The sequence below is a fragment of the Moschus berezovskii genome, chromosome 4, assembly GCF_049115385.1.
Source record: "Moschus berezovskii isolate FMDL1 chromosome 4, NW_MosBer_1.0, whole genome shotgun sequence".
Taxonomy (NCBI): Eukaryota; Metazoa; Chordata; class Mammalia; order Artiodactyla; family Moschidae; genus Moschus; species Moschus berezovskii.
This window is the reverse complement of record NC_142463.1, coordinates 20,972,157-20,983,592: the sequence shown is the minus strand read 5'-3', so window position 1 is coordinate 20,983,592 and position 11,436 is coordinate 20,972,157. Positions and strand designations below refer to the sequence as shown.

General features: G+C 44.1%; 1 long non-coding RNA gene across 1 annotated transcript; it reads left to right on the top strand.

Moving 5' to 3' along the window:
• The first annotated feature begins 229 nt into the window (after window positions 1-229).
• Window positions 230-6,488, top strand: LOC129541301 (uncharacterized). The gene is made up of 4 exons (XR_008682802.2): window positions 230-552; window positions 1,272-1,449; window positions 1,834-1,947; window positions 5,147-6,488. It is a non-coding gene; the product is annotated as an uncharacterized LOC129541301 (long non-coding RNA).
• The last annotated feature ends 4,948 nt before the right edge of the window (window positions 6,489-11,436 follow it).

Below are 11,436 nucleotides of genomic sequence, written 5' to 3'. Positions count from 1 at the left end.
GCGCCCTCGGAAGCTCGAGCCTAGCAGCGGTTCCGCGCCTGCGGCTGGCCTCGCCTCAGCCCCGTGCACCCAAGACCCTCAACTCACGGAAGATGCTGTCCAGCCTGAGCCACTTCCGGGAAAGAACATGGAGAGCAGCGACAGACTATGTTTGCAAACCTGATTAACCCTGCAAAGAGTTTAGCAGTATCATTCCTGCAGAAGCTTGTGTTGGGCTGTGTACCCTAGGGCACTCGCCTCTCCCCCGCGTGGGGCTTGGGGGTGCCAGCAGGAGAGGGGCACAGGATGTTTCTCTCAGGGGAGCCCACCTGCTGCCCCCTCCCCTCCCCAATCCTGGGACCCGGTGTCTTTAGGGAGGTAGGGGGAGGGGAGCGGATTATCTATATACACACAATACTTCTCCAATCTAGGCCTCTCTCACAGGTCTTTATGTTATCAATTTCATTTGTCCTCCCAACAGAGAGATGAGGAAAGCATTTTTATCATCCTCATTTACCAATGAGGTCACTGAGGACAAGAGGGATTAAATGACCCCCTCTGTGAGTCATGCAGGTGAGTGGAGGTTGAGTGGAGGAGATTCAAACTCAGGTCTAATCCTAAACGATTGCTCTTAACCATCAAGCTGTACTACCATGACTGCCCCTGGAAGTGAGGCTGTGTGGAGTGGAATGGGATGTGGGGAAGAGTGCTTTGTAGCTGGAAAACACTGTCTGCCAAAACACTGCTGTTCATCCAGTTCTATCTTTATCTCTGAATCTATGCTTTTTCCTTGAAAAGGAGGAATGCCTATAATGTAAGATTGTTAGGAGGAGTCTGTGAGATCCTGGCTGTGAACTGGGGAACTTGAGGACGTATCAGATCTTCAGTCTGGCCTCATGGAGCTCAAGGTCTGGCTGAGAAGGGAAAAAACATGCATAGAAAAAACAAAAGCCATGCTTTGGTGGAAATGCAGAAATCGTGTGACATGAATCCAAAAAGCAGTAAATGCTGGGCCCTTGGACTGAATAGCACTTGGGAAAGCCAGACAGCACAGCGGTTTAAAGTCTGCCTCTGGAGCTGGAGTGTCTGGTAACACATCCTTGTTACATGACTGTCCCTGTTTCTTTACCTGTAAAATGAGGATAATGGTACTCCCTCCACTGGCCAATTCTCTAGTACTATTGTAAGAATCAAATGAGCTAGTACTTGAAATGCAGATAGAACAGGGCCTAGCCTATAGTAAGCAATCCATGCATATTAATTACTGTATTACTTTTGTTGTTTATTATTAGAATAGAGCCTGGTGTGCTGGAGTCCATGGGGCCCGCAAAGAGTTGGACACTACTTAGCAACTGAACAACAACAAACAGAGACCTACAGAGAGGGTTTTTCTGGCCTGACAAGCCCAAGTTCAGGAACCAGACCATCTGAGTTCAAATCCTAACTTTGACACTTACTGTGGAACTTTCAGTAAGTCACTCTAACCTCTTGTGCCTCAGTTTCCTTATCTGCAAAATGGGAGCTAATAATAGTGACTCCTTCATAGAATTGTGAAGATTAAATGAGTTAATTCAAGGAAAGAGCTTAGAACAGTACCTGCTCCATTGTAAGGGCTCAATAAATGTTGATTCATTGTTATTTTAAGCGGAGTCATGATGCAAGTGTTTTGGAAAGGCAATATGGAGGAGGACTGGGATAGGCAAGCTGGAGGCAGAGATGTGGAATGGGAGAGCAGGGAGACTTGAGAACCCAGCAGGGAAAGGTTTCCAGGGCTTCACCTGTAACTCAACACCACACCATTCCAGTAGCCAAAACAGCATGTCCCTGCACTCAGATGTTTGTTTATATTTGCAGTCACTCAAGCAGGCCCTGATGGGTTTCCTGAGCAGGATCTGGGTCTTCACCCACTAACTGGTGACCTTGAGCAAGTCATCCTTCTGTATCCTCAGCTGTTGAGTGGGAAGACAGGTGAGTATCTTGCCAAGTGCAGTTGGAGGTGGGGGCAGGCAGAAAGGATGAGGGTGAGAGCTTGCAGAAGGGAAGGAAGCTTCTCAGATTCCAGAGGGTTTGAAGCCTGTCTTTGTTCTAGGGTGAGAAGAGGGAGTGTGGTGTGGTTCTCAGTAACTGCTCTGCTTTGTTTCATTTCTGTGAGCCTTCTCTCAATACAGAAGGGGCGGACAGGAGTCGGGTACGGCCTTGCTCCCAGGAACCCACAGGTCCACAGGTGACACAAGATTACCACACTCAGAAGCACTACCTGTGGAGCATTTCATAATTTTTAAAGCACTGCCAGGTCTTTGGCCTCAGTTGCCTGAGCCCCTCACCACATCAGAGGTGGTACTATAATTATTACACTATTATACTGTCCTCAGAGGTAGGGAAGAGTTTGTCTTCTCTGGTAAATGATTTCAATCCCACACCTTTCTATATCTCTGCTCTGTGCAAAGAGCTCCTCCATCCCTTCAGAAGGGAGCTATTTCCCCACCCCTGCAAATCTGAGCTGAACTCTCTGACTTGTTTTAATGAACAGAATGCAGTGCACACGATGTTGTGCTAGTTCTGAGCCTAGGCTATGTCAACTACAAATTGGCACTTGCCATCTGTCTCTCCAAAGATTAAATAGTGAGCCACTGCAGCTGTAGACTTTCAACACCCCTTGAAAAGAATTCAGAATGGAGAGCTGAACTGAGGTGCTCTGGGGAAAACTGGCAGAACAGGTCTTCAGATAGATATTTTCAGGAGCCGACTTTATGAGCCCAATTCTCGTATTTCCTCACATCTGTTGTCAGTCACTAAGTCACGTCCAACTCTTCGCAACCCCATGGATTAACAGCATGCCAAGCTTGAGTTGATGATGTCATCCAACCATCTCAGCTTCTGTCGCTCCCTTCATCTCCTGCCCTCAATCTTTCCCAGCATCACAGTCTTTTCCAGTAAGTCAACTCTTCGCATCAGGTGGGCAAAGTATTGGAGCTAAAGTTTCAGTATCAGTCCTTCCAATGAATATTCAGGCCTGATTTCCTTTATGATTGACTGGTTTGATCTCCTTGCTGCCCCAGAGCAAGGAGATCAAGGGTCTGCCTCTCAAGAGTCTTCTCCATCACAATTCAAAAGTATCAATCCTTTGGCGCTCAGTTGTCTTTATGATTCAACTTTCACATCTGTACATAACAACTGGAAGAACCACAGCTGCGACCATATGGACCTTTGTTGGCAAAGTGATGTCTCTGCTTTTTGATATGCTGTCTAGGTTTGTCATAGCTTTTCTTCCAAGGAGCAAGTGTCTTCTAATTTCATGGCTGAAGTCACTGTCTGCAGTGATTTTGGAGCCCAAGAAAATAAAAGATGTCACTGCTTCCACTTTTTCCCCTTCTATCTGCCATGAAGTGATGGGACCAGATACCATGATCTTAGTTCCTTTAATGTTGTTCCAAGCCAGCCTTTTCACTCTCCTCTTTCACCCTCATCATAAAGCTCTTTAGTTCCTCTTCACTTTAGTTTCTTCTCATATCTAGAAAAGCACTAAAATTCTTCACGGTGACTGCTCCCCGTGACTAGCAGAAACTTTCTGCAAAAATAATATGTATCTGATTGCATATACTCCTCCTTCACTAAAATCACATATATACTGACCTTCCCCTTCTGCCTCTTTGGAGCAGTTTTTCAGAGCTATCTGAGATGCTGTTTCCTGGGCTATAATCTTCATTTTGCCCCAAAGAAAACTTAGCTCACAACTCTCACTCTTTCCTTTCTCTCTCCTGGAACCCTACCACTGCCATAAGAAGCAGCCTGAGCTTGCCTTCCAGAAGATAAGGCCATGTAGCATAGAGCTTGCTCAGCCCAGTTGTTTCTGCTCAGGCCCTTACACAGGTCCCAGCCACGATGAGAACAGCCAGCCACTTGAATGCAGATACGTAAGTGAGCCTAGCCAACCAACAGACTCATAATCATAAATAGTTGCTTAACTTGCCAATTTGGGGGTTGGTTTATTACGAAGCAATAGCTAACTAATCTACCTTCCAATCTCCATCACCCAGATGAGTAACTGAGCCCCACAGACAACCAGGGACTTGCTCAACACTCCATAGTGAGTGGGAGCCCACTGCAAGTCAAAACTGGATCTTTGAGACTCACTGCTGCCTCTATAATAGGGATACAGACACCTAGACTCTAGAACTATTATCAGACTTCCCTGGTGGTCCAGTGGTTAGGACACCACCTTTCAGTGCAGGGGACAAGAGTTCAATCCCTGGTCAGGGAACTAAGATCCCACATGCCACAAGCAACTAAGTCCATGAGCCACAAGAGAAACCTACGAACCTCAATGAAGTGCCGATGCAGCCAAAACAAAAACAAAAATCTGTTATCAAAAGTTCCTAGTTGTTAACCTAGAAACACACCAACCATGTCTTACCCTTCATCTGTTTTCCTCAACTTGTTTTAACCCATTCCATCCTTCAAATATACACAAAATGCTTTCTCCCTCCTAAATTTATTTGAAACTGGGAGGTAAGTTTCTTCACCATTCTGCCCGAGTTTCTTCATCTGTAAAATGGAGGTATTGTACTACCTCACTGGTTATTGAGAATTAAATGAGTTCATTTTAGTAAAGTGTTTAGAACAGTGCTTGACATATAGCAGGGGCTAAAAAAATAAAATAGAGTAAAATAATGTGACTAAACATGAGCCAGAGCAATAGCAATTTTATTACAGAAATGTTTTATTTTGATCCTGAGAGCTATATATTTTTCACTTGGCTCTGGGGACATCAGAATGAGCACTGAGTCAGCTTGTATGCCCTAAGTTTGTATCCGAGACAGTGTGGAAGAAAACATCTCGTGGGTGGCAAAGCAGTTTTTGAAAACCAGACATGGAGAAAAGCACATGCCACCCTTCTTGAGAAGCATCAGTAGGACATAATATATTTACCTCATATTTCACAGATGGTTTATTCTTGATAGGTTGTGTATAAATCAAATCTTAACACACAAATCTATCTTATTTAAAGAACTTACCTGGGGAATCATTCTACAAAGTGAGGATGGCTTTTTATAAAATCAGTATACTTTTGAGGGACATTCAGAATTTTGACTAGAGATGGGCAGAATTTTTAAAACAAACCTGGGCACCCAAGGTTCCCTCAAGTAACTCCGGTCTTTCTCTCTAGGGCTGCCTGTTACCGAACCCTGGTACAACCCAAAGAGGGCTCTTGCCCTTGGTTCTCTAGGGCTGGAACCTTTGCAACTCCTGGCTCTACCAAGGTGAATCCCTTTGAAACCAGACGGTGCGGGGCAGTTGTCCTCAGTGACTCTGATGTCACTGTACTGAAAGTCTGGATATTCAGCTACCAAGCTCTTTGGCTCCTGCACAAGCTGGCAACAACCTACTTACAACTTCCGTCACAAATGGGGTCCCCCAAGAGAGACAGAGCCCACAGTTCCAGCTGGTGCCCTCATCTGCTTCTGTGAGTTGGGTAAACATACTGGTAGAGTTAAAACTCGGTATTTAATGATGACTGGCAGGCTGTCAGGATGATAACAGGTACAAAGAACTGTACTCATTTCTCAGCCTTCCTCAAACACTTTAGGTCCCAGTATTCTCCTTTGAACACCCTTCCTTTGATCTCTAATGACCGATGTTCCTCCATAATCTTTACCTTCACCCTGCAGCACACACTGCCTGGCAAACTTCTATTCATCCTTTAAGATCCAATTTAGGGGCCTTAGGTTCCAGATGACAGATGAAATACACGCATTTACCTTCATTAAAATAACAGAAAAACATATTTTTAAAACAATAACAGAGGTGTTACTGGTAAGCAAACAAAAAGAAGTAAGATAGAAAGCAGGTGATATCAAACTGAAGGAAAAGAAAACAGTCTAAGACACCAGAGGGAGCCAGGGTCTTCCCCCAAGAAAGACCTGGGGAAGGTCCAAGCAGGAATGGACCAAGAGGACAATCTTGGGAATATATATTGTTTGGAACTGCTGTGACTTTGGGGCTGTTCTCTGCCCCCTCCAATAAATAAACAATCCAGGTTCAAGTCTGAAGAAATACTCTCTAAACGAAGTGCCCCTGTCTGAGAAGAGCAGCCACTAAGGGCATCAGGGCTTGTGGGGAGCAAAACAAAGAGGAACTAAGTGACTCTGGTCCCCTAGAACAGACATAGAAGGGGCAAAAGGGAAAGGGACAGTGATTTTGTAGGAGTCCCAGTCAACCTGCCCACTTCTTGGTCACATTCCCTCTCCTGATCAGTCAGCCCTCTGGGTCAGGGAAAAAGCCTCCTCGGAGGTAAGAATGACACAACTCAGGAAGAAAGGCATACCACCAGTCACTTTCCTAATAGTTCATTCATCCATTCATCTCATCAGGTGCAGAGGGCTGAATTCATTTCTGTTCACAGGAAAATATCATCATTGATGCGTCCACATCCCTCTCATATCTTATTTATTCTTTTTATCTTTGTTTCCCAGTCTTGTCCCCCCTCCACCCATAAAGCAACTCTTATAATTTAATGCCTATTTTTTTTGTATATGATCTTTTAAAATGTTGTTTTGTATGCATATATTTAATAGCTTTATTGATATATAATTGGTGTACAATAAACTGTACAGTTTTATGACTTTTTTACATATGTATAGACTTGTGTATATTACTCCTGGCCACTCCTTCAGAGTCAGCCAGCCCTCACGCCTTGGGGGTGTACTATCTTTTGTTTACCAAATAAAATTCTGAGCTATATCTGGTATCTTTACTACTATAAAGATAACCATCATCCCCAAGTTTCCTCACGATACTGTGTAATCTAGCTTTCTCTAGGCAACCACTGTCTGTTGTCACTATAGATTGGTGTCTGTTATTTTCTATTCTTTTGTTCAAAATATACATAAAATATATAAGGAACAAAGATTGTATACTACAGGAAACTATATTCAATATTTAAGTATCTTGTAATAACCTATAATGGAAAATAATTTTTAAAAGTATCATATATATATGTGTGTGTGTATATATGTTTCTGAATCATTTTTTGCTGTACACCTTAATCTAACACAATATCGTAAATCAACTATACTCTGATGTTAAAAATATCAGTGAGAAAATAAGGAGCTGGTCCATGCCTGCTCTATCAGTGAAAAAAGACTAAGTTAGGGGCTTTCCTGGTGGTCCAGTGGTTAGGACTCCATGCTTTCACTGTTAACGCCCAGGTTCGATCCCAAGTCAGGGAACTGAGTGAGACCTTGCAAGCTACACGGCCAAAAGAAAAAAAAGGAGACCAAGATACACTTCAGTAACCACACAAACTCTCAGAGGCTGGACACAGCATCTTTCACTCTCACTCCATGTCTAATGCAGGTCCACAGCGTGTTCTGCTCAACACAGTCACTTAGGTACTCAAGCTGATGTAGGTTCCATTGTAACATGTTTCCATGATCACTGTGGTAGGAATGACAAAGTAAACCCGAGGTTCACTCTCAACGCTTCCATCCAGAAATATAGAAGACACCGCTTCCACTAATATTTCATAAAGCAAGTCACATAGCTAACCACAGAGGTAGAGGGGAGGCAACCCTTCTGAGGAAGAGGAGCAACCTTTCCTTCAGGAAGATGAGTAACTATTTCTGAAAAGTCCTCATGCCTCCCATACCCACAAAATTGACTCCATGACCACAAATAAATCATGGTTGTGAACCACAGTTCAGAAAACACTAGTTTAAAGGGAGATCGGTGGCTCAGCTGGTAAAGCATCTGCCTGCAATGCAGGAGACCCAGGTTTGATCCCTGGGTCGGGAAGATCCCCTGGAGAAGGAAATGGCAACCCACTCCAGTACTCTTGACTGAAAAATTCCATGGACAGAGGAGTCTGGGGGGCTACACCCCATGGGGTTGCAAAGAGTCGGACATGACTGAGTGATTTTACTTCACTTTCACATTTTTCCCCCCAGTGGCAGAGACATCCTTGACTCAGTAGATAGAGGGAGTTTACACGCCTCAAGCAAGATCCTGGAGCAATACTCCACCATGGTCGGCCAGGACTTGACTGCAGTCTTTGCTGCCAGGGGTGTGTGCTCAGCCACTCAGTCATGTCTCACTCTTTGCAACTGCATGGACTACAACCCACCAGGCTCCTCTGTCCATGGGATTTTCCAGACAAGAATACTAGAGTGGGTTGCCATTTCAAGGAGAACTGATGTAAGGCTGGCTCACTGATTACAGGGAAACTAGCAGAAACACGCTCCTCAGCAGCCCTTTGATAAGCTGTCACAGGGTCTAAAGTTAGAATACGGCCTGGGGCAAGCATGTAGGAAGGTCAGGTGAGTAGGGTGCAGGTGAAGCAGGTACTGGTCAAGCAGGGGAAGTACGAAGAGCAAGAGAACAGCCATCTCCTGGCTTAATGCTCCCAGTTGTTCTTTCCAGGATGGCACCTTCAGTTTCCTCTCCATCCCGGTCACCCTTCTAGGTACATCTGACTTTGCCAGCGTGCCTCCTGGTGTGGCACCTCGAACTTCCGTACAAGCAGCAGGGAGTTCCACAGCTCCCTTTACTCAGATAGGGGAGGGCTAAGGAGAAGGCAATGGCAAGCCACTCCAGTACTCTTGCCTAGAAAATCCCATGGATGGAGGAGCCTGGTAGGCTGCAGTCCGTGGGGTCGCTAAGGGTCAAGGGTCGGACACGACTGAGCGACTTCACTTTCACTTTTCACTTTCACACATTGGAGAAGGAAATGGCAACCCACTCCAGTGTTCTTGCCTGGAGAATCCCAGGGACGGGGGAGCCTGGTGGGCTTCCATCTATGGGGTCACACAGAGTCGGACACGACTGAAGTGACTTAGCAGCAGCAGCAGCAAGGAAGCTTAAGTACTGGACTGACCTTGAGAAGCGTTTTCTGTTACGTTGTTATTTAACTTCCTCATTCAGCAACTACTATTGATAATTATATTCCCAGTGGGAGGCCCTTGGAAATCTGATCAGGTCACTTCCCAGTTTAAAACTCCTACAATGGCTTCCAATTACTCCAAGTACTCACTGCTTCAGAGCCCACCGGCTCCTGCCTGTTGTCTAACCTCATATTTCACAAGCATTCCCTTTTCTCCATGTTGCAACTTACTGGACCTTTCAGGTTCCAGAATATACTCTGTTTCAGAAGCTTCAGTCACATGGCCCATTATCTCTGCTAAAAGATACCTCTCATATACCCACATCCCTCTCCTCCTCATCCCCAGGTCTGTTTGAACATGTCTTCCTCCAGGCTACCCAGGTGGCTCAGTGGTAAAAGAATCCATCTGCCATACTCCCTCCTGTGAGGGAGACACAGGAGACGTGGATTTGACTTCTGGGTCAGGAAGATCCCCTGGAATAGCAAATGGCAACCCGCTCCAGTATTTTTGCCTGGAAAATTCTTCGGACAAAGAAGCCTGGTGGGCTACAATCCATGGGGTCACAGGGTCGGATACGACTGAGCACACACGCACTCCACCATGCTACATTAGGTCTCCCAGGTAATAGGCACTCTACACTTCCCTCAATACTTTGCTCCCTTGTAATTTACTTGTAATTCACTTGTAGTTTATTTTACATCTTGCCCACTAGGTTGTACATCCCTTGAGAAAAACGACTTCTGTTCTGATCACCCCTCTCTCTAGTATCTAGGATTAGGTCTACCACATGATAGTCTGTACTTATACCTTGTATGTACCAAACATATTGGTGCTGAGGGATTAGAGATACAAAAATGAATACAAGCTTCCTGCCCTGAATAATTCTCAGTTCGGGGTTGTGGTGAGGAGAGAAATCACAGAAGGGAAGCGTTATATTCATAACATATACAGAGGGCAGGGGAAGCACAGAAAAAGAACAACTCAGTCTGTTTTAAAGGAATCAGAGAAGGCTTCCTGAAGGAGATGGAAATCTGGGTTATCAAGAACAGAGAAAAGGGCATTTAGACAGAGAAGACAATGTATCATGACACAGAGGTCATAGGGGATAGGTTACACTTGGGATACACAAATAACTTGTGAGGGAAGGGTGTACTGGGGGATAGGGAAATGAAACACAATCAACAACCAGGGGCCAGGGCAGAGTTTGAACTTGACCCTGCAGGCAATGCAGAAAGAACAAAGAATTATAAGCAGGCAAGTAAAGGACAGATTTGGGCTTTCCATGTGTCAATCTTTGTTGCTGTGTAACAAAGCATCCCCAAACTCCGTGGTTTAAAAACAACCATTTTGTTTGCTCCTGATTCTAAGCATCAGCAAGTTATATTGGCCTTGACTGGGGTCACTCACGCAGTTTGGGTTATTTAACCACTTAGCTGAGGTTAGAAGGTCTTAGCTTGGTGTCCCATCACATGTCTCCCGCCACTAGCCTGGGCTTCTTCACACAGCAGTAAAAAAGAGCCAAGGTAACAGCGAAAGCTGCAAGGCCCCTTGAGGCCTAAACTTAGGACTCACACAGCATTCATTCCACCAAACTTAACTGGTCAAAGCAAATCATACAGTTAGCCCAGATTAAAGGGGTAAGGAAACAGACTGTGTCTTAGTGAAGGAAATGGCAAAGCCACATTGCATTGGGACAGGATGTGATATTTAAAACTTAAAATACCAAGTATTAGCAAGGCTGTGAAGCAAAGTACTCTGTATCTGGATTGAATCACCATGATCTATGTGAAGAATCTCGGCTGTGAGAGAGCTCAAATCAGAAGTTCCTAGCAGGGTTTTATGCTACTCCGGTCATGTAGTTAAGTCACATGTATGTAACCAGTTACACCAGTTGTAAACAGTCATTAAATAAAAATAACCCTGGGAGTCACCAGGGGAACTTCAGATTTAAATAGCACAACAGAAATACCAATGCCTTTATCTGGGCCAACAGTGAAAAACCAGATATCCAGACAGACAGACAGAGCTTTTCCAATCCAGCTATAAATCAACTCTCTTCCATAATGTGAAATTCTAAAACAGGCAAACTATAGTGACAAAAAGCATATCAGTGATTACCTGGAACCAGGGATTAGGGAAAGAAATTAAGCTCAAAGGAGCACAAGAAAACATTTTAGGGGATGGAATTGTTTTCTATATTTTGATGGTGATGATGGCTATACTATGTAAGAAATTATCAAATACATTGAAATGGTACATTTAGTACTGATAAATTATACTGTGTGTAAATAATAACAAAAAAGAAGAAATTTTTTTTTAAGTATCATGCTATATTTAATCTTTGGGACTAAACATTTAATATTTTATTGCTAAGAATTATTCATATTGTTATGTGTCACTGTAGTTCACTTGTTTTGAAACCAGTATAATATTCCATTGTGTGAACATTCCAGTTTATTTGTCTACTCTCTAGCTCATGGGTATTTGGGTTTGCTTTTGTGACCAGGGTTGCTATGAAAACATTCTTATGTATGTATCTCCTGATGTACATGTAAGAGTTTCTCTTGGACTTATCCCT